Here is a 24,076-nt window from a genome sequence, read left to right as displayed (position 1 = left end):
CTTTCCGGGGTGACAATCACTTTCTCTTCAATTAATACATTGTAGTTTTTGATTTTTCTATACATTTTCTCAGACATGCTAGACTTACATAAACACTTGCCAATCTAGGTTTTTGTCCCCCCCCCCCCCACCCCCCCACCCCCCCAATAAAACATTTGATCAAAATCCTCCTCCCACCAATCTTCCTAGTAAGTGTTGTACCCTTCTGCCTGCACTTACTGAAGCTACATCCCCTTATTTCCCTTCCTTACAGAGGGGTTCTATTTGCAATACTTTCCATATCATTGCCAGATGCAGGTGAGAAGTTCTTCCAAGCATCACCACAAGTCTAATTAGAGTTATTGTCTTCAACAAGTATCATCAGAGACTATCATGCTTGACTATACCTGGGGCAATCTTCCCGAGGGTTAGTTGCACAATCAACTTGTGCATTGCAAAAGGGCACTGCCAATGGGTCCCGCTTCCTCAACAGCTTCATCAATGGACTGTCTCTTTTAACTTTACCAGTAGAACAAGTTACTTACCTTCGGTAACGATGTATCTGTAAGAAACATTAGTTAGTTAAATTCCTCACCTTAGAATATCCCCAGGCGTCAGACTAGATCCGGAAGAGTTTTGGTCAGCAATACCCCTTGCGCATCGCTAGGCGTCGTCTGCGGCTCCGCGTCCGTCGTCAGCGTCGTGCGCCGGAATGACGTCGGAGTACTTAGACGCCGCCCTCGCACGCTGACGTCAGTTCTTGTACATAGCCTTCCGCGCCAGGAACGCAGAGCCATGCAAGATACCGACATTGGTGCCAAAAAATTCTAGGGCCCTGAAAGGGATAGCCTTAACCCTAGATGTCAGTTCGCAGAACGGGGAGGCTGGGTGGGTCGGTGAGGAATCTAACTAACTAATGTTTCTTACAGATACATCGTTACCGAAGGTAAGTAACTTGTTCATCTGAAAGACACACGTTAGTTAGATTCCTCAACTTAGAATAGATACCCAAGACCAACCCCGGTGGTGGGTCTGTGAACGAAGATCACACCAGAAAGTCCTGGAGGACAGAACGGCCAAAGAAGCCATCCCTCCGGACTTGGCTGTCGAGGCAATGCCTGGCAAACGTGTGCAGCGAAGCCCACGTTGCCGCCTGACAGATGTCCTGCAAAGGGACCCCCGTCCCAAAGCAGTAGTAGCCGCTGTGGCCCGGGTAGAATGGGCGCGCATCCTCACAGGCGGTTCCTTTTTTGCCAAGGAATAACAGATTTTTATACACAAAACGACCCACCGGGAGATGGTCCGTTTGTGTACAGCTTTTCCCTTCTTTGCACCCACGTAGCCAACGAAAAGCTGGTTGTCCACCCGGAACTGTTTAGTGCGGTCCAAATAAAAGGAGAGCGCACGTTTTGGGTCCAGACGGTGGAGCCGCTCTTCCTCTTTGGAAGGATGCGGAGGCGGAAAGAAGGTGGGCAAGGTGACAGATTGCCCAAGATGAAAGGGGGTCACCACTTTCGGTAGAAAGGAAGGACGAGGCCGAAGGACAACCTTGTCCGGATGAACAGATAGAAAAGGAGGCTTGGACATTAGAGCCTGGAGCTCACTCACCCGTCTAGCCGAGGTGATGGCTACCAGGAAAGCAGTCTTAAGAGTTAGAAGACGAAGAGGACAATTGTGAAGAGGCTCAAAGGGAGCGCACATCAGGAATGTCAAGACAAGATTCAAGTCCCACTGAGGCATTACGAAAGGGACAGGAGGGAACGTGTGAGTAATGCCTTTAAGAAAGCGTGACACTACAGGGGACTTGAAAAGAGAGGGCTGATCTGGAAGCCGTAAGAAGGCAGAGAGAGCAGCAAGTTAACCTTTCAAGGGCCCAGGGCAGAGCCCTGCCGGGCCAAGGAAAGAAGAAAGAGGAGAACCTCAGAAAGAGGGGCGGAAAGGGGATCCACAGCCTTTGCTGTGCACCATTCAACAAATTTGTTCCACCGGCAGGCGTATATCGTCTTTGTGGAGGGACGCCTGGCTGCCAGAATGATATCACAGACTTCAGGAGGCAAGTCAAATGGCATCAACTGCCGCCGCTCAATCTCCACGCATGGAGGTGGAGGCTGGACAGGTTCGGGTGGAGGACCGTCCCCTGCTGCTGCGACAGAAGATCCTCCCGAAGGGGCAGACGTATCGGAGGATCGGTCAACATACTGAGTAGCTCGGGATACCAGTACCTTCGTGCCCAATCCGGAGCCACCAAGATGACTTGGGCCCGGTCGCGCTTGATCTTCTTCAGCACTCTGGGCAGAAGTGGTATAGGCGGATAGGCGTACAACAGACCGCAACTCCACGCGTGATGAAAAGCGCCGCCGAGCGAGTGCCGCCTTGGAAATTCCAACGCGCAGAACTGCTGACATTGTGCGTTCTCGTCGGTGGCGAATAGATCTAACCAAGGCTCTCCCCACTGCTGAAAGAGACCTTGCGCCACCTCGGAGTTCAGACGCCATTCGTGATCCATCATGCACCGGCGGCTGAGTTCGTCTGCTCTGGCGTTCAGAGAGCCGGCAAGATGTTGAACCACCAGGGTGATGCCCTGGTGTTCCAGCCATGTCCAGAGGCGCAGAGCCTCCTGACAAAGGGTCCACGACCCCACCCCGCCCTCTTTGTTGCAATACCACATTGCGGTGGTGTTGTCCGTGAACACCTGCACGACACTTCCCCGGACAGAGGGAAGGAAGGCTTTCAGTGCAAGTCGGATCGTTCTCAGCTCCAACAAGTTGATGTGGAGGCGAGACTCCGCCAGAGACCAGAGGCCTCTGATCTCCGCCTCTCCCATATGGCCACCCTATCCCAGGAGGGACGCATCCGTCACTACGACATGCTCCGGTAGGGGTAGGGAGAGGCTCTTGCCCGTGACCCAATCGCGGTCCGTGAGCCACCACTGCAACTGCTGTGCAGTGCCCTCCGAGATCAAGACATGGTCGGACAGGTTGCCGTGATGCTGGGCCCACTGAAACTTCAGGTCCCACTGCATAGCCCGCATGCGCCGCCTGGCGTGATGCACTAGTAGCATGCAGGAGGCCATCAGCCCCAGAAGCCGCAACACTAGCCTGACCGAAACCCAGGATAGAGGCCGAAAGATGGGAATCGGGGCCTGTATATCCCGGACCCGCTGTTCCGGTGGATGAACCCGGAACCGCGCAGAATCGAGAACCGCTCCGATGAAAAGGAGCTTCTGAGAGGGGCTCAGGTGTGACTTCGGCACATTGATGGAAAACCCCAGCAAATGCAGGAGATCTGCCGTAGTCTGGAGGTGGGAGACAACCAGTCGTCGAGATAGGGGAAGACTTGAACCCCTGATCTGCACAGATGAGCTGCGACCACCGCCATCACTTTCGTGAACACCCGAGGGGCACTGGTAAGGCCGAAGGGGAGCACGGTGAACTGAAAGTGCTCCTGACCCACCGTGAACCGCAGGTAACGCCGGTGGGCCGGCAGGACGGGGATGTGGAAATATGCGTCCTGCAAGTCCAACGCTACCATCCAGTCTCCAGGGTCGAGGGCAGCTAGAACCTGAGCCAAAGTTAACATTTTGAACCGTTCCTTCCGGAGGAAGGCATTGACGTTCCGGAGGTCCAAGATAGGGCGTAGACCCCCTTTGCCCATCTTGGGAACCAGAAAGTAGTGGGAATATCAACCACGACCTACTTCTGGGCTCGGAACGCGCTCGACGGCCCCCTTGGCCAAGAGGGCCGAAACTTCCTCGTGGAGAAGATTCAAATGATCCCCCGAGATACGGTGGTGCTGCGGTGGCATGGCTGGAGGGGTCGTCTCGAAGGGGAGGGAGTAGCCCCTTCGGACGATTTGCAGCACCCGCCTGTCCGATGTGATGGACCGCCAGTGGAGCAGGTGATGGCGAACTCTGCCGCCCACTGGCGTGGAATGGGCCTGAAAGCTCGGACTAGGAAGGCTTTGAGGCGGATGCTGCCGGGGTGGATGTGGACTGACCGCGTCGTCCTCCAGTACCGCCTCGGCGGAAACCACGTCCGCGACCACATGCAGGTTGGTTCTGCGGCCGGTGGCTAGGGGGACGTGAGGAGGTGCCCCTTCCTTGGCCACGAAAGGAGCGAAAAGCGGAAGTTTGTGGCCGCGGGGCCGAGAGGCCCAAGGACGTGGCCGTAGCTCGAGAGTCCTTGAAGCGAGCCAGCACACTGTCCGCTTTCTCACCAAAAAGACGAGCGCCATCAAAAGGCATGTCCATGAGGGTGCTCTGGACATCCCCTGAAAAGGACGTGGACCGCAGCCAGGTGTGACGTCGAAGCGCCACCGTGGTAGAAATCGCCCTACCCAGCGAGTCCGTAGTGTCAAGCCCTCATCGGATTGCATGGCGCGCTGCATCTCTCCCATCGGCCAGGGCCGAGGAAAGCCGCGCCCGGGCCTCCTCCGGGCACAGTGGCAGCACGTCCTCCACCGCATCCCACAGAGAGTGGGAATAACGGTCCAAGAGACAGGCGGTGTTCAAAGACCGCAGGCCCAAACTGAGCGAAGAGAACAGCTTCTTACCAAACTGTTCCAGTCTCTTGGAATCCCGGTCCGGAGGAGCGGACGGGAAGGAGGACTGGGAGGTAGAGGCCTGGATAACCAGACTCTCGGGGGTGGGATGTTGGGACAGAAAACCGGGGTCGCCCGGAGCAGGGCGGTGGCGCCTGGCAACGTTCCTATCCACAGGAGGGACTGTGGAGGGCTTGGACCAGGTGCCCTGCAGAATGTCAGTGAGGGCCTCATTGAATGGCAGCAGAGGCTCAGTGGAGCATGCGGCAGACTGAAGCACCTCAGTGAGAATGTTAGTCCTCACAGCCACGGCAGGCAGCTCGAGCCCAAGGGCTTCGGCCGCCTTGCGCAGCACCACAGAAAAGGCTGCACCCTCCTCCGAAGCCACAGTCGGAGGAGAGATGAATCCAGTGTCTGGTGAGGTATCCAACCCACTGGCCTCCCCCAGTTCATCTGCCCAGTCCTGTGCAAGTTGGCTCTGAAGGGCCATAGGGTCATCAAATCCCTCCCAGTCGCCCCCGTCATCCGATTCCTGGTAAACAGGAGGAATGATCGGAGCCTGTCGTTAGACAATATATGTCTCTAGCGGCGTCGGATGCGGCGTCGGGCGGCGCTGCATCGGCGTCGGGACCGGACAGGGGCTGAACCGGAGATAGACGTCGACCGGAGCCGGCGTCGAGGGCGGTATCGGTGTCGGCGGAGGAGGCGTAACGAGGTCGACCGACGTCGACAGGGGCCCAGGCTCGGGCCCCTCGGGGACCTGCGGCGTCGGGCCAGAGCCTCCAACGGCGCCGGAGCCGCCGGCATGCGAGGTCACCCAGTCGAGTCCGCGGGGCCCGAAGGCGCGCCAGCGGGCGTCGACGGCGGGGCCAGGTTCCTCATGGCCGAGAGGAAGGCACTGACCTCCGCCGGTGTCGCGTCAGTCCCAGGGACCGTCGGGTATGGGGACTTGCGCGGTGCCTGTGGCTCCTGCGGAGCCGCGGGGGTGGAACCACTCGGACCCTCGGCCGAGTCGCGCAACCGGCGAGGGGAGTCCGAAGAGCGGTGTCGCTTCTTGGAGTGCCTTGACTTACCCGAAGACTTCGAGCCAGACGAGTGACTATGTCGAGTGCGGCTCCGCGACCGATCCTTGGACCTCCTCCTGGACCGGGATCGAGAGCGACGTGGAGCCGAGTGGCGAAGCTCGAGAAGCTTGCGGGACCGCTCCCGCCTATCTTTCGAGGTCAGGGCCATACAGTCGGAGCACGACGCCGCGTCGTGGTCGAGGCCCAAGCAGTACAGGCACCGGCGGTGATGATCGGTCACCGACATCAGTCGGTGACAGTCATCGCAGGCCTTGAAACCAGGCATCCTACCGGCACCAGAGTCGAGAAGTGACCAAAAAGAGTCAGAAAAGTTAGTCAAATATTGGCTAAAGGGGTAGCTCTCCCGGATCTGCGCTTACTGGTGCGGAAAAAAGAAGAACTGACGTCAGCGCGCGAGGGCGGCGTCTAAGTACTCCGACGACGTCATTCCGGCGCACGACGCTGGACGCGGAGCCGCAGACGACGCCTAGCGACGCGCAAGGGGTATTGCTGACGAAAAATCTTCCGGATCCAGTCTGACGCCTGGGGATATTCTAAGGTGAGGAATCTAACTAATGTGTTTCTTTCAGATGCAGCTCCATTCATTCCCCCTCAACATCCTGAGAAGGGTGAAAACTGTACACAGCTAAAGCTTGGTTAAATGTATTGTACCCACAACAAGGGCAGCTTTTCCACCAACCTCAAGGCTTCCGATAGTGTCTTAGAGACTCAGTACTACAATGTGTGGTCAGTGGTGCTAGATATGTTGGCTTGATTGTTAAGAGGGTGTTCTATTCCTCATAAGACTCGCCTTGTGTGGGATAACCAGATTCATTGTCACACATGGACGCAACTGTGCATGGGCAGACATAGGCGCTGTTGTCCTATGGAGGGTTAATGTGTCCATAAAGTAACCAACCATCACTATCAAATGGCGGTGATCTCTTCTTCAATACTATTTCCTTATAAGAATTGAAAACTCTCTAGTCTAATCAACAAAGGCATATGCAGCACACAACTAACTTTGTGTGCACTCCCCTTTCTTCTCCCTAAGAAGCCTACAAAGACAAGGCAGCTCATTCTGCTAACCATGTTTGACAAGTCTGTGTTGTCAGCTTGAAAGTGAAAATGTGAATTGGCTTACAAAAGGCATTATCACACGGCACAGTTAGGCTGAGGAGCAGGCTAGTGCTTATTACCTTACACCTTAATGTCACTCCAATCAGGTTGGAAAAGAGGTGCAATCGAAGCAATGAATTTGAGAAAGTCAAGGTGACAGTGGGAGTCTTTGCAGATAATCTGGCCTTGGGGAAGAATTAAAAGGCCTATGTTGGATGTGCATTGTGCAAATCTGAGCAAGAGGGAAGACTGTAGTGGTGCTTTACTAATGAGGCCAGTAATAAAAATTGTCATTCCCTGCACTTTGGTAGTCTAAGCAGGTCCTGAAGGGCTGAAACCACACCAGTTTTTCAAGATAACCAAAGTCGACATAAATGAGTTCCAATTAGATTCAATGTCAATTTATTTTATGCGGCAATCAAGAAACTCTGGGGTGTATCCACCCAACTTGGTGTCAGGAGACGGAAGAGGAACAGCTGACTATAGTGCCTTACTCCCCTATCAACAACATGATTGACGTACTGTCACTCCGTATTCAGGCGGTGGAGGAGCCCTTTAAGAATCACCCCAGCAGCCACCAGGAGGAGCCCCGAGGGGCGTGGCAGATGACGCAGGCTTCGACGGCCCTATCAGAGGAGAACCGCAACAGGCGCGAGACGCCATGACGAGTCGGGAAGTCGAGGAAAAGGAAGCAGAAGAGGAGCGGGAGAGGAGCGGGAGACGTCGAAGCTACCCGGTGGTACAAGCCTCCAGAAGGCGAGGAAAGCCGTAACCAGACACGCTGTCCCAGACAAGAACGACCCAGGAGGCCAACGAGGAGGAGGGTGGCTAGACAAGGCACGGGCGAAGCTGCAAGGCTTTTCAAGGCACGGGGAGGGGCCTGGTACGGTATAGAGGGAGGTCACGCTCGTTCTCAAAACAGCGTCTCACAAGATGCTGGAATCGGGTGATGCTTCCCTCACAATCCCTACCCTTCGCAAAGGTTTTGTTTTCCTTCTCCTGACCCTGGTTTTTGTTTGTTTTTCTTTTGGTTCCTTAGGCCGGGACAAAGCTGGAAGTCACTGCACCTGCCCTATCTCTTATGGATCCTTGGTGACTGCGGGAGCGCCCCTAACCAAGAAAAAAATGATAAATCAACTGAATGTTGTGCCATCGTATAACCCCATTAAAGGAACAGTACATAGTGTTGGAAAATAACTGGTCTCCATAGCCTTATTACCGAGACGGTATAGCTGTTCAGGAAGGTCCCGTGACACTTGGGTTAGCATTGTACCCAATGACTGTAAAGTGTGAATCGGATGGAAGGAGAGTGACAAATTATGGGGGGAAAATAAGAAACCGCTAACGTCAACTTTGAATTACCTAATGATAACCAAAGTTAAACAAAGTCCTGAAGATTTTCAGGACAGTATTACAACTGCTCAATAGTCATGACGGGTTAAGATTCTCCATGAATGAAATGCTTAATTCAAGGCCCTAATGTATCCGATTTCCTGGATCTCCAATAGACTAAAATATATATTCACTGCATGTAATTTTTTCTTCTTGCGGTGAGCAAGAAGGTGGGCTGTAGCTTGGAGTCCCCTGGCGAAAGAACCTCAAAATAAGGCCACAAAAGAAAGGGAGTCTGTTAACCTGTGTGGGGCGGGGGGAGGGGGGCAGGCGGAGGGGTGGGGGGGGTAGAGAGTCATTTAGGTAAGAGTTGATTAGGAAAGGAGAGGGGAAAACTTCCTAAATTCCAAGGATGTCCGGGTCTGCTACGAAGGAAGCCTGGAATGACCAGGAGGAAGTCTTGCAATTCACATCTGCTGTCAAGGCTCTTCCAGCAACCACCACCTTAGGTAATACTTAAATGTAATAAATGCAAAATAGATTCCGCTGTTGCTAAGGCCATCTGTGTCATGCACATATCTTCTACACAAGCTAAACAGTAAACACATGGTACATCCATGTCCCTCATGGACAGGTGAAGGACCAGGTTGCAGGGGACTTCCAGACCACTTCGAAAACAGTGAGAGAGGCCAGAAAGAGACTCTTCCCAGCATGCACAGGCAAAAAGCCCGGTTGCACCACAAACTGCACTGCTTCCACCACTGTCAGTCTTCCATAACCCAACAAGAGTTATGCTCAGGAAAGTGTGCACACATCTTGCACTGCTCTAGAAAGCAAAGCTGGGCATTAACCTGGGATGTAAACAAAGCTCTAGTGCACACAGATGAATGTGTTGTGGCAGGGGAATAAAGCTACAGCTTGCAAGGTGAATTCTAATGGGGGTGTACACTCTAAAGAACCATGCAGCAGACCTTTCTTCATCCCAACAGGGTTCATACAGATCCTCAGACCGGAGCTGGCATCCTGATGGATGCTTTACAGACCCCAATACATTGCCACACAACAAACATACTTCACTTCCAGAAGTTACAGTTCATCGCCAACGTACGAACACCTCTCAGGGCATGGTCTGTCCTTCTCCCAAATGGGTGTTGATATCTGAAAGGAAATGGTCAATACTGCAGAAGATCCAAAATTATGCCAGAGAGAAGGAACATTTTAGTCAACTCTCTTCTGTGAAATGAGACGGTCCGATATCATGGCTTTAGTGCTACTCGCTGGCAACTGGTACAGTTGCCTGGATTCTAAAAGACTGGGGTCCTTATAACCCCCTACTGTAAAAACCAACTTCTCTTTATTCAAGTGATATGGATGATTACCACCAAATAGACTACCATCCCTCAGGTCAGGGCCATCTGTCAGCCAATATTAATGCAAGGCAGCTGACCTTTTGTGGACGATAGAGGTGCTCCGGATCCTGGCAACTGGGTTCAGTAGAGAATGCCTTGGTTGTGGCAACAGAGGAGTTAGGAACCAAATGAATCTACTTGGTTTTCCCACTACATTTAATATAGTGGCCCACCTTAGTGCAAGGCCTCAGAGATTGGTATTGGTGATATTCTTCACCACTTATATTCATCATTTTGTGAAAAACCTTTTGGTGCCCATACAAGACAGTCATTTTAAATCGAACACGGTTGTCTACTTAGAAGTTCTGCAAAGGTCTTCCTTAACCACACTGCTTTTCACATTTTTGCACTCCTATTTGCCTAAATTAGTAGGTCATTTGGATGTAAACACTTTCATATGCGGATGAGCCCCAGATCTTTACCCAGCTGAATAATTAAGCACATCCTCCTTGATCAACCTCCACAATTGTCTGGTGGCCACACAACAGTTACCCCGTAACACATCAAACTGATGCCTCCCTCCATCAGTGAACATGCTGGTAGCACTCCTGTGCACTAGCGGTCACCCAGGTAGGCATGAACAACATTAAAATAGCTGGTCATGCTATTTTCTTTTTAAATGTATTTTCTATTTTAATTTGACAGAGTTCCCAGAGGTCCCTGAACTAGAATTCTATGGTTCCTTTTAAAGTCTGCTGCCCTTTTCATGGGATGAAGATGAAGAGAACCAAAATGGCAGCAGTCAATGAAATGACAGCTGCCAGCAGAACTGCAATTGCACAGACTGGGGGATGTGACGGTATGCTCCAGCCCTGGAAGTCACAGCAGGGTTCATTAACAGTCAGCCACTGTGGGTTAAATTCTCCGGAAGCACAAAGGCCACCTGTCAAAGAACTACAGAACTACTGGGATATTAGTCCGGATTCACCATGACTCACCCGCCTTATATGGCATTTTCTGTGCGACTATCTAAACAGAGCTGGTCGACTGTCTATCCCAAAAAAAATACCAGTAACTGCAAAGGGCTGAAATTAATAAATTTTTGTAAGACATGACAAAAAGTGATCTACAGAAATAAAAAATGTTTTCTACTTTTGTTTCACGCATCCTGTTGCGATCATCTGTAGGCTTGACACAAAAAGAATGAAAACCTGCTTATCTTTATCTCCATAGCCTTTTCATTGATAATCTTCTAGGCACCCACATCTTAAAAAGTTATACCTAATGTTAGAAAGTTCCCTGTGCTCTGGTAAGACCATTAAAGTGTCAAGATTTACTCCAATGTGGCTTTGCATGGAAAACAACATCAACAGTGCCTTGAATCAAACTTATGGTGGTAAACAATAACCGAAAGAACATAATAAACGGCGCAGCAAACTAGTCCAAAAAGCAAGAGCACAATCACTAGCAGCCCTTGGATATCAAGAAATGCCAAGGAAGAGCTGAGATTGGGTGGACATTTTAGAATGTTCTACCTGAAAAAGACCCTGGATATATTCGAAAATATGGTAAAAGTCGACTTATCCAAACTAAACTATTTCAAAAGACTGAGAAAAAGCAATTTAACGCAAAAAGAATTTGGTATTCTCAAGAAAATTGCCAATAATCCAAAGATCATATGCCAGAAGGCAGACAAAGGAGGGGCCATCGTGGTCATGAATACCACTTATTATGACAGCGAAGTAGATAAACATGTCTCAGAAGAAACTATCTACATGAAATTGGACACCAATCCGACAGAAACCTTCGCAAACCAACTAAATCAATCATCAACAAAGGATATGAGAATGGCACCCTTAATGATAGAACAAAAAAGTTTCTGATACAAGAAAATCCAAGAAGCCCATCATATACATGGTACCGAAAATACATAAGGACATTCAACACCCTCCCTTCCGCCCAATCGTATCTACCAAGGGAAGCATACATCAACCCATAGGGCAATTTTTAGACAAGTACCTCCAACCGAGAGTGATGAAAATGAAAACTTATGTCAAAGACACTACCGATTTTTTGAATAAACTACAAGTCACCATTGAGAAAGATGAACCTATCCTGTTATGTACTATGGACGTAAAAGGCTTACATACCTTCCATACCGCATCAATCGGGTATTGAGGCTATTGAACACACACTGTTACAAACTGACTTGAACTCAGATATGCAAATCTTTTTGATGGAACTACTGTATTTTACTTTATTTCAAAGTTTTTTTAAATGGAAAGACCAGTGGTTTCTCAAACAGTCAGGAACTTCTATCGGCAATTCAGCAGCGCCAACGTATGCCAATTTGTTCATGGAAAGATATGAAGAACACATTCTCACTAAACATCCGTGGAACACATACAGTAAACTTATTCTTAGATACATCGATGATATCTTCCTATTATGGAATGGACCTAAAACTGAGCTCATTGAGGCACTCCAAAATCTTAACCAGGTGGATGAAAGAATTCAGTTCACATCAGAAATCCATGAGCAAAGAATTTCGTTTCTAGATGTTGAAATCACAAGAACTGACACGGGATTTGAAACAGATATATACCGAAAACCTACAGATCGCAATAACACCTTGCATTATCATAGTTTCCATCAAGACAGTTTAAAACAACATCTTCCATATTTCCAAATGCTCAGGGTAAAAAGAATAGTGTGTCAACGCAGTACAGTGAACATACGAATAAACGAAATGGAACAAAGGTTCGCCAACAGAGGTTACCCGAAGACAATATTGGAGCAAGCTAAAATTCGCAGTGTACAAAAAGCACAAAGTGAACTTCTGGCCAAAACAGACAGAAAAGACAACACACGTATGGTTGTAGTTTCAAAATATTCGACAATGAGCAATGCCGATCGAAGGAGCATAAAACAACACTGGTCCATTTTAGCTCAAGAACATGAGTTCAACAACATATTCAATGAATTACCGATATTTGTGTATCAGTGAAGCAATAATTTAGGAGAAATATTGAAACATCCCAACAAAGAAGAGAGAACTACACACAAGGGTACGGTACCATGCCACAATTGCAACAATTGTAATAATGCCATCAGAGGACAAACCCTAACACATCCAAGGAAAGGAAATAGAATCAAATTACGAGTGACTGCGACATGCGACACCATGAATGTTGTTTATTTATTAAAATGCCCATGTGGCCAAGCATACGTTGGCAAGACTGAGCGCAAGATTAAAACAATCAATGAACACAAGTCTAACATTCGTAATGGAAATCTGAAATCCACAGTAGCCAGCCATTTTGCAGAAAATAAACACAGCATCAGTCAACTTAAATTTTTGGTTTTTGAAGTCATCGCTAAAGAGGAGGGGCGAGACAACAACAAATACCTATTACAAAGAGAAATATTGGATAAAACGACTTGAAACCATATGGGATGAACGACAGGATGGAATATACTTGTTACCTATAGGAATTTCCTTGTTACCTATAGGAGTCTTTGGAAGGTCTATGTAAACAGATAATGTAGATGTTACTGTTTATTTTGGTTGATTATCTTTTTGGTTTAGATTTATCACCACGGTTACAACATACACTGAATTCAGTTTCTGTAGTTCTCGCCTCACATTTTTGTATTTTTGTTTCACTTCACTATTTTGGTTGAAACCAATTTGTATGGAACTCTTTCTTTGTTAGCTTATTGCCATTATAGAAATTACTCACGACTGGGTACAATATGGTACCTTTAAACTATTGACTGTTATACACTGGTTATCGGTCTAAACGCCCCGTTTCAAGATGGCGGCCGGAGAGCCAGTAACTTTGTCGGTCTTCACTGTTTATATACTGCACGCGATCTCACTATCCATTCACCCACACAGGAAACATATCACCAAAAACCGACGGAGCACGCCAAGCACGAACACTCCTGTAAGTAGTTTGTTTTTACCGGATAGAGATATTGCATGAATGGTTCTTTTAAATCTGCAATCGATAGAAGACACCGTTTTGAACAGTTAGGAGGAGATAGTATATGAAACGCACATGTTTGCGGTAAAACTGGGGTCACTATATATCACTAACGGGCAATGTGAACCACCGACCTATTTCCGATTCTACAGGTAGACGCATGTTTAATTTACGCATCAGCAGATCGTCAAGTATAAATGATAGAACCAGTAACGCTCACCTTGGGACGAAACCGGGGTCACTTTACATCACTAACACACTATTCGACTCATTGTTCACCAAGCGCACTTGAACCTTATTTGAGTGAATAACTCTTCCCTCACCAGTTGTTTTCTGCACTTTATCACGACATTATGTAAATGCTCACCACTAACTACCTTACGAGTTACACACAGCAGTCCCCTCATGTATTAAGACTTATTTACATTATTTACAGCTTTTGGTTCCCTGAAAAAGGGAGTTTTACCCGAAATGCATGGAGCATGAGGAGTATGAAATAATAAAATTGGATGAAACAACATGTATAAAATCAATCCCGGAAGTGAATTCATATGAAGAAAAATATATATGAATAAGTGAACTTTGACATGAGAATTGGTGTTTTTACGAAGTACACAGCTTTTACAACCCCTCACGGGGCCCAGTTGTGCATGAGGGGACGTCCCCTTTTGTTGGGTACGCAGTATATACATATGTAAGTGTACATGACCGGAGTACACCCCCAAGGAGCACACAAAACCTACGAAACTTATCTACAAAACAGGTTGTGCACGAACAGCTACACATTTACTACCTGAAAAAGTACCAGAAGTACTGTAAAGCACACATGCCTTCTTCTGTAAAGAACTCACAACCACTTCACACCATCACCATGGATTCCACAGCAGCGTCTATTTCATCGGAAGAACTACAGTGACATTTCAGAGGTAAAAACGCATGTGACAAATAAACTCTAAGCAATATCTGCTGAAGCCACAAACCGCATTGTCATCAGTGCCAGTATACCAGCAGTGCTTGAGACTGTATGACCGACTTTAGTCCTGCAATTATGAAACCCCTTCTACAACCAAATGAGCTCCAATTGGAGGCCTGTGACCAAATTAAAGACGGTCAAGAAAGCAATTTCAATGCAGAAACTTACAATGTAGAAATCAAGAGCACAGCCACCTTGAAAACGCATGTTTTCCACTGCAAGGACCCACACTTAAATGCCACCAGCAATCACTCCAGTCATCTTAAAGACACGTCCTTAGAAGCAGAACAATTTGAAATCCACTCAATACAAGAACCAATCTACATCAGAACCTTTGTAGGCCTGAAAAATACAAAGGCAATGATCTATTCAGTCAAAATGTAACTGCCTGATACTGGCAAAAAGACAAGAAGAGTCTTCCAGGCAACTCCACACTTATGGAAACTCAAATGCTGCTCTTCAGCTCTAGGAGGCGGCCGCAGGCCAACCCGTTTTGCATAAATGATAACTACAACAAAAGGAGAAGAAAACTCTTGATGAGCGACTGACAAGTTTTAACCTTCCCAGGATTGGTCAAATCTGTTCAACCTAAAAATAAAAAAACCTTTCAGTTAGTGCCGATGGAGGTGGGACTGTTATCAGCCTCAAACTTTAGGAGGCATGCCAGTTCCCTGGCTCTCCAAGCATACCTAGAAAATGTTGAAGGAGAGAAACCGTATCCAGTTTTCTTGAAGCCATTATACTCCTGCTGGATTTAAATTATGTTTGGCAGACTTTTCTTCATTTTGTTTGTATCGACGAAGGACTCGAAGTGTAAAATTATTTGCAACAAATGCAGAAGATAGCAGATAAGGAATGTAGCAAAATGATTCTTTAAGAACAAACTGACCTGGTGCTTACCAGCCAAATGGTAACTTTCATCACTTACCTGTTTCTGTGGCAATGTCTTTTTAAGACTAGGGCTGAGCTCCCATCCACAAACACTTGTACTTTAACATGGTGCAGACGTAAAGTCAGACTCCCTACCTTGATGTTCACTATAAGCAAATGCTGAAAATGTGTTATTCTGAGTAAAGTGGCATGGGGCAAAGTGTAGTTTGGAGTCATCTGACCGTGTCTGTATTTCTCTAATTTAGTTCTACAACAAAGGACAATAACATGTGAAAACAGGGACGGCATTTAAATAGAACTTTACTTGCCCACGTATGTGCTATCACCAAAATTAACTTGGTAAAAACCCTTAAAATGAATGTCAAGCCAGGATAGTGTGGTCAACTGGTAGTGCACTCCAGCCTCAGTGCGCTGGAAAAAAAGATAGTAACCAGATATGACAATAGGACTTCTGGAGTCTAGGTACATTAATCAGGCCTGCATATCCAAAGCTTGAATCACTTGAGCAAGGGTCGACATATTGTACGTGTCATTACAGAGGGCACAGACTGATCTCTCATGGAGCAAGAAACCTATGCGATAGTAGCCAGTGCAAAATGGTTACTTACCTCTAGAAGCAGTTTTGCAGCTTGAAGAATTTTCTGGACTCAAATGATGTGCAATATTCCGCTATCTAGTGGTTTGGTCTGGAATTATCTTGGCAGTTCGTTTTTTATCTTCTTCTTGGGCGAAGTCAACAATTTGGTGCCTTGCCCTTCCTTCTGTGACATTAAACACTCACCTTAGAAGTACCTTTATGTGATCGGATCTTCAGATCCCTTAGAGACTCATCTTTGCTGTGGCATCCCTGTATTTCTTTCACTCCTCTTCAACCTTCTGTTCATCAGCTTCTTTAGATGGGAGGGTCGCATATACAGTCAGAAAATTCTTTAAGCAGCAAAACTACTCGTACAGGTAAATAACCATTTAGTTTTGCAGTGTGAATCTTTTCTGGATTCACATGCTGCACAGATGTAGCAGTATTTCCCCCTCTGGGAGGTTGGGTTGAAATGTGTTTGAGGACGGGAACAGGTGCTTTAGTACTTTCTGTAACACATGTGCCTCTTTTTTTGCTTGGGTATTAAAGTACTGTTTTGTGAAGGTGTACGGAAGACCAGGTGGCTGCCATACAAGTGTCTTTTTTGGAGACTTTCACCATGAATGCTAATGCAGCCCTTTTCTTCCGTGTAGGGTGCACTCTTGGTCTCTGTGCTAGAGATACGTCAGTTGTTTTGTAGCATGCCTGGACTGTTTGGACTATCCACCGTGCAGTTATCCCCTTGCTGACTGGTAGGCCACCGTTGATTGCAGGGAATGAGATGAAGAACTGGTGTGTTCTCATGTTTCGTGTAAGTGGTACAAGACTGCCCTTCTTAAATTCAGTGTGCTTAGGGTGCCTGTGTTTTTTGAGCTTGGAAAAAGGATGACAGCCATAATGCTTCATTAACATAGAAGTGTAAGATGACCGCTGGTAAGAACGGAGGTAGTCCTCGTTACTACTCTTTCATGGTGTATTAAGAAGTAGGGTTCTTGCAATTCACTAATTCTTCTCCAGGACATGACGTCGATTAAGAAGGCAGTCTTGCATGCCAGGCATCTGAAATCTGCTTTGTACATTGGCTCGAATGGGGTCTTCATGTGTTGTGTTAACACTAGGTTCAGATTGCAAAGCAGTGCAGGCACTGTCCTTGGTGGGATAATCACCCCGCCCCCCACCCCTTCCAGGAACCTCGTATTCACTGGGGCTTTAAAGCAACATCTTCCCAGGAACTCTCTAGTGGATGCTACTTTGGCTCAAAGGTGGACTTTAAGATAGGTGTATGATAAATCCTCGACTAGAAGGTGCATGAGGTAGTTATCCTTTGTACTTTGTTTGGTACATCAATGTATGTATGTGTTCAATTTTGCCATATTGACCTTTCATGAGCTCGTTCTTCTGGCTTCTACGAGGATTTCCATGGTCCTCTGTAGGAGACCTAGGTTGGCAAACAAAATCCTCAGGAACCATGCTGCTAAGCGGAAGGGTGCAGGTTCTAGGTGGTATATCTAGGCTCTTTTCATTGTTCAGTGTTGGGGAGGCGGAAGCATCATCACCCTTTCCTGTGCCATCTCCACCAGCTCTGAAAACTAGGTCCGTCAGGCACACTGACCTGTCTGCACTTAACACCAGGGGTATATTTGCACTGAGGGGTAGAGAGGGTGTTTTATTAGTATTTACTGCTTTAGATCCCACTCGTGAGAGGAGTTTGTCAGCTTAATGTGTCTTAACGTGTCTGCTTTTGTGGTTTGATACCCCAGTAGAAGGGCTAGCGTTATCTTCTTTTGGAAGGACCATCTCCATACGTTCAGCACTAACTGGGACAATCCATATGACCTTGTTCCCCCCCTCCCCTCCCTTTTGTTTTAGGTGAAACATTGTGGTTGTGTTGTAGATTTGAATCTGGACTGTTCTTCCCTTAACATATTGTTGGAAGGCCTTCAATGCAAAAAAACTGTCTTTTACAGCTTCTTTCAAGCTCCATCAGCCACGTTTACTTAAATTCCCTATGTGATCCCCCCCACCCTGTGAGGAATGCATCTTTTTCGTGATGATCACTGAGGGAGTTTTATGTTAGAAAGGCCTGCACATTGTGATTTATTTTGTGTTCCACCACCGTACTTTCTTAGTGACAACCGCTAGATCCTTCCAACTCCTGGCTGCCTGTAACCACTGACAGTGCAACCGCTCCAGTAGTGGTCTCATGTGCAACCTTGTGTGTGGTAATAGAGCGATGCAGGATGCCATCTTTCTTATTATGTTCCCGACTGTCCTCACTGTCAGAAACCGTCCCTCTGGGTAAAGTTGAGTTTGCTCTGTCAGTTCAAGGTTCTTTTACAGGCTGGGGAAGCTTTGCTTCATTCGAATGTAGTCCTGCCCCCAAGCACGCGTTTTCTGTTTGTGGCACTGGCGATTTCTCCATGTTTACGGAGAACCCCCATTTGTGGAGTGTTTGTATGACCGTATTTATACTCGACTGGCACTGCGTGAACAATATCGCCTTTAGTAGCCAGTCATCTAAATAGGGGTAGACATGTACCCCCCATCTTTTCAAGTGTGTCACAACTACAGAGAGGCACTTTGTGAACACCCTTGGAGCAGAAATGATCCCATAGGGTCTAACCCTGAACTGGTAATGTTGACTGTCCATGACGAACCTCTGGAACTTTTGGCGTTAGGTGTCCACCGGCATATTCACATAGGAGTCTTTGAGGTTTCTGTTTGCGATACAGTCTTCCTTTCACAGGCACAGAATGACCTCTTGCAGCACTACCATCTTGAACTTTTGTGTCTTTATGAATTTGTTCAAAGTACGCAGAAACAGGATGGAAACGAGGGTCTGGTTGTAGCATCAGGAAGTAACCTGGGTGCTACTTTTGGTTTTCATGTCTTTTTGGTATTGCTTGTTTGTTTACCAGTTCTTCGACCTCTTGTAGTAGTGACATTTTCTCGTCTCTTTTGCAAGAATTTGTCTTTGCTCTTACATTTGGAGGTGTTCCTTAACAATTCTATATAATATGCCAGCAGTACTATATTTCGAATCCATTTGTCAGAAGAGGTTCTTTCCTATTTTTTTCTTAAAGAATCCTCCAATTGTGTCTCCTATACTTGTGTATGGAAGGTGAATTATACTATAAATTATGATAGGTAATTGAAAGTAACCTGCAGACCTTGCTTTTACTTGTATAAGAGTGTTGAGAAGGAACCACAGGTCTTCAGCTGGTCTGCTAAGCTCAAGAAAGAGTTTGCTGTGTTTGTGAATACAGAATTCCCGGCCTCTACGATGTACTAGGGCACATATCGGCAATTGCATTTGTGGCTCCACATCATACGTAGGAGATGGAAGACATTGCTCTAAATACTATTAAATTATAGAGTTTCCGAGACGAATGGTTGATGTGCCGATGATAAAGAGGATTAGCAGGAGAAACTTAGCTGGTTTAGAAGGACGGGTACTTTTTGATTTTTCACTGAAGCAAGTGCCACATGATCAAACTGATTCTCAATTTCTCAACACCAATCTGACAGGAAAGACAAGAGACAGTTGTGTTTTGAACACTTGTTTAATTGACAAACCAAAGACAAGTGGCAGTTTAATTAACAGACGATTCTCCTATGAAAAGGCACACATGTATTCCTCTAAGCGGGACTATGCAATGCCACACACACGCAAGGGCATTATCATATGCCAAGAGCAAACCAACACACATTGGAGGGCATTCACTTAAAGTCTCCCTCTAAGACAAATGTTGCTTTACAGCTGCATTAACTAAATGTAATTTTGCCCCTGCCACTGGAATTATCAACATAAGGCAAGCTTGTGCTTTCAACTCGTTTTACTCATAACATAAAGGCTCTGTATTAAATATCATAAAATAAATATCTTTTAAAATGCATAAAAATATTATTGGATTTGTAGTTGTGACAAGTTTAAATACATTTCTTTGAATATAATAGATTAAACATTACAATTGTATGCATATAAGTACATATTTATAAGCATATATATATCTATATAAATATACACATTCTTTAAATCAATACAGTAGACACTTTGAAAAATAAATATTGGCTTTGCCTAGCTTTGTTATAAAACCACAGTGCAAATACAGTTATTGTGTTGCAATTCTACTAAATGTCGACAAGCGAGGGAATTAATGCAAATGGCAGGATTAGTACATACCCAATTCACAAGTGTTACAAATCAATGGAGCAATTAATCGTGTGTCAACAGAAAGTGGGACTTTTGCTACCTAAAGCTGCATAACCGAAGCCTCAGAGACCAAAGCCTCCTGGAAGTGCCCCCAGGTGCCCTGACCTGGGCACCTCCTCTAGGCTGCAATTAGTGGCTCTGCTGTAACAGTGGTTTACACAGGAAGGGGTGATATAATGTTCCATTGTAAGGTGCACAGACTGCACCCCATTGCTTCTCCACAGTTGGAACAGGTCCTTGAGAGCGGTGTTCCAGCTTGGCTGAAGTCAATAGAGCCTTTGGTACCCCATCACGGGGCAGTCGGTCTGCTGACCAAGCTAATTTTCTCAATCATGCTTCACTCTACCTAAATGACCCTCACAGAGAGGAAGATCACATTGGCTATACTTCATCCCTATGATCACATGGCTTTCAGGCACAAGTTTGAGGCACTCCTCTCTCATGGTTTCTATGAAGCAGAGTGTGAAGGTCTGATATGATCATAAAATGTTCACACTAAAAATGACAAGATGAGTTATATATTTTGCTCTTTCAGAACCACATTGTCACCTTCCGAGGTTACAACTGGTCGAAGAACTCAAAAGGCAACCCAGACCAAAGGTGGTCCTAGGTCATCAAGAGAGCGCAAAGACAGGTTTGTGATAAGAGCAGGTTTGTGATTGTGGACAGCCATCTGGGAGAAAGAGAGAAGCACCAATTGAGCAAGTGACATTCACATGCAAGACTACATACAGGTCCTTTTAATCCACCACACTATTGTCGTACCTTTATACTGTAATCGTGCAGCACAACATACCCAGGAGTGGCCTCTTGGTACTAGCATTTTGAAGATCCATAAAGTAGGGATAGATGCGCTCCTGCAAGACCACAAGTGAGACTTTTGTGCCCAAAGTGACCTCTCTTCAATCAGAAATGTGCATGTGATGACCGCAGCGTATAGTCACACGGCGGTGGTTTCCTAGAAATGACAATGTGTTCGGGGTGGGCTTTGAAGATAGTCCACACATCAATTTCCAGTGTCTGATGGCAGACCAACAAACAAACTCAGCCAGAATCACCTGCTGAATAAAAGGTAAAGCTAGCAAAAAAAGATAGACTGAAAGTGGAAACTGAGACCGTCTCTAGGCTAACCATAATCGCCTACAGAGGCCTCAATTCTTCACCCACCACTAAAAACTCCCTGTGATCTAGAATGCAGATAGTAGACTGGAACGTACTAAACCCTGCTCCAGTTGGTCTGATCCTATCGCTGGTGATGAGGCACAATATGTGCAGCTAGTTTAACCCCTTTATTAGCAGAGACAACGGGTTGACTCCCTTCTCCAAATAAGACAAACACAAAAGTTGCACCGATCTTACCACGTCCTGCCAAAAAACAACCTACCTCTGCTGTTAGAAGCAATTGAGAAATTCTAGTTGTGGATTTGACACTATCCCGCATCTCTCACTGACAAAGGATGACTCTTCATTAGTATTTATGATTTTTTGACGCCATCAAAGCTGTGACCTTCTGTGAATGCCTCAGCTCAGTGGCTTAAAAATACATAACGGTGAGGCCTTTTGTGTGTTGCTGTTCCTGGTTGTTTGGCTTCACTGGGACTAGTAACTCCAAATGTAAGCTTACTGTGCAATGCCACCCATTCCAACCACATCCAAATATATGCAACACTTTCAGCGGCAGCCCCCCACCACCATCTAAAAAACGTGAAAAATAAAACTATAATAAAACTGGTTTAAAACCAGTTTTATTTTTTTTTGTGCTGAGTCTTGGTGGCGGGGCCAGTGTGATGACAGGCACTGAGGGGAGTGGTAGGTGCACTGCCTTCACTGTGCATGTGGCAGTTGCACTGCTGGGGTTGGAGAGAGAGAAGGCACAGGCTCCCAGTCTGTACTAGAGCACAAATCATTGAACTCCGGCCAATCCTGAAGCTGCACTCATGCATGAGAGCAGCTTCAGGATTGGCTGGAGCGCAGACCGGGAACCTGTGCCTTCCTGCAGTGAAGAGGAGAGGAGCAGAAGAACGCGATGCGATGCTGAAGGTAAGTTTAAAATATATATATATATATTTGTCTCTGTCGTCTCCCCCTGAACCCCTCCTGCCTCACCTCTCTTCCCTGACACACACTGGTCCTGTACACTTTATATAGGTTTTTATAGGACATCTTTTACTCATAACCATAAAAAACAGACTAATTTTACCTGGCTTAACTAATCTACAAATTGTCGAGTTCATCCTACTGTTTCGCAATTTTTGAAAAGCATCACTTTAATTCCTACCCCTCTCTGACTTTCCAGGTCCAGTCTCACAGTTCTTGTAACCTATCAAATTTAGATTTCGTTTTTACTCTTACTTGAAAATGATGTTGCAAATAAATGCAGGAATGTGTCGGGCTTCAGTTAGATCCGCCAAAAGCAGGCTCACATAGGTTTCAATCAATGTGTTGATAACTAAATACAGATTTAATCAACTTATGCTCACCTTTAAAACTTCACCACCTTCCTTGAGAGCATTCACAAAACAATGATTAGGCCTTTTCTGAATGTTCACAGTAGTTTTGGGGATGACGTTTTCCTTTCTAGGAACCTGCAGCAGGCATGCATTAAGTCTAAAGGAATTTTCTTGATTGAAACGTGTAGCTGCAGCAAAGCTCAAACTTATCGCTCTGAAACAATTTACAAGAAACCGCAGAACTACTTATCTGGGCGCACATTTCTGAGCATACCCTGTCCTTCCTGGTAAGCAGCCGTACTCTGCACTTCTTTGTCTGAGTCTCCAGGCACTGGAAAACTCGAGAAAAATGAGACCAGTTGAGAGGTAAAGTGGACAGACCCTGATCAGGACAGATCATGTGGAGACTGTGGATCATGTCAAATAATGTTAAAAACGTTGCTGCATTCTCCCTACAAGCTCATGACATGGTAGGAGACACTTCCGTCACTTGCAAGAACTGCAAGTAGGATGGACAAAAGAAGTTAAAAAGCAGCATTACATATGGCAACAGCATTTGGGTTACTCAGCTTTTTTATCACATAAGATGGCTTTCCTTATCTCAGTAACTGTCAAAGGTGACAGACTGGCAGAATGTAGCCGCTTTTTCGGCCTGAGGCACATACCGTGTTTGCAATTATCTCTAAAATATTTTAACTCACCAAAAGTAATGACCCGTCTGGACATGGAGACTTCCCTTCTAACTGTAAACAAGTCAGTCATACATAGATTCATTGCACATGCCTTGCATCTAATAGCAGAGCACTGTGGCAAACATCAGTTTTCTATTTACTTGAGGGGGAACATCAGTCGTTCTGTATATACTTCCCAACCAAGACTAGAAACAACCTCATCTCTAGTGTTTCCTTGTAATAAGACCTCCTGTCAGGGGCCAAACAGATAATAGCCGCATATTCTCTCATCATTATGTGGCTGGCAGTGGTGGAAACTGAACCCATCATGCCACTATGGCACACGAGGAAGGCAAGAAGAGCAGGATTACTCTTGGGACAGCGCAAGATGTTTACTGCCCCGTCCCTTCGTGTACAGAGACAGAATAGGTCACTCTTCTGGACGAGTCGCCAGGGAAGGAAATGATGGCGGCTGCTTTAATTTACAGAAGACTCCTCCAGCACATCTGCGAACACGTGGCGATGGAGGACGTTTGCAGAAGGGTACTTGACCGTGGAGTTTGCCCCATTGTCCAGTAACACTCAAAGGATCCTGGAACTTTCTGTTTCCGTGGCTAGGGACAACTTTAATGTTAACATGGTAAAATATTACCTCGCTGAAGCTTGGCATTTGTGCACAGGTTTATTCAGACACTTGTCCAACATGTTAAATGCATTTTTGTGTCTCACCTTTCTTAAAAGTGATCCGTGAGGAAACAAGTCAATCGGGACTTCGGATTGCTGCTCTGAGCGCCAACGCCTTTGGCACGTTCTTAAATAGAAAACACGGGTGGCATGGCCAGTCTAATGAAGGTAAGTTTTGTTGTGTGCTGTGTAACTGCACATAATGAGGTTATGGTGTTTGTGTGACCTCAGAATTGAATTTTCCGG

General features: G+C 46.4%; 1 protein-coding gene across 5 annotated transcripts in view; it reads right to left on the bottom strand.

Moving 5' to 3' along the window:
- Window positions 1-24,076, bottom strand: part of USP19 (ubiquitin specific peptidase 19) — a 638,025-nt gene that overhangs the window by 14,694 nt on the left and 599,255 nt on the right. The window lies entirely within an intron of this gene.

This window comes from Triturus cristatus, chromosome 9 (genome assembly GCF_964204655.1).
Source record: "Triturus cristatus chromosome 9, aTriCri1.1, whole genome shotgun sequence".
Taxonomy (NCBI): domain Eukaryota; kingdom Metazoa; phylum Chordata; class Amphibia; order Caudata; family Salamandridae; genus Triturus; species Triturus cristatus.
This window is presented reverse-complemented; position numbering and strand designations above follow the sequence as displayed.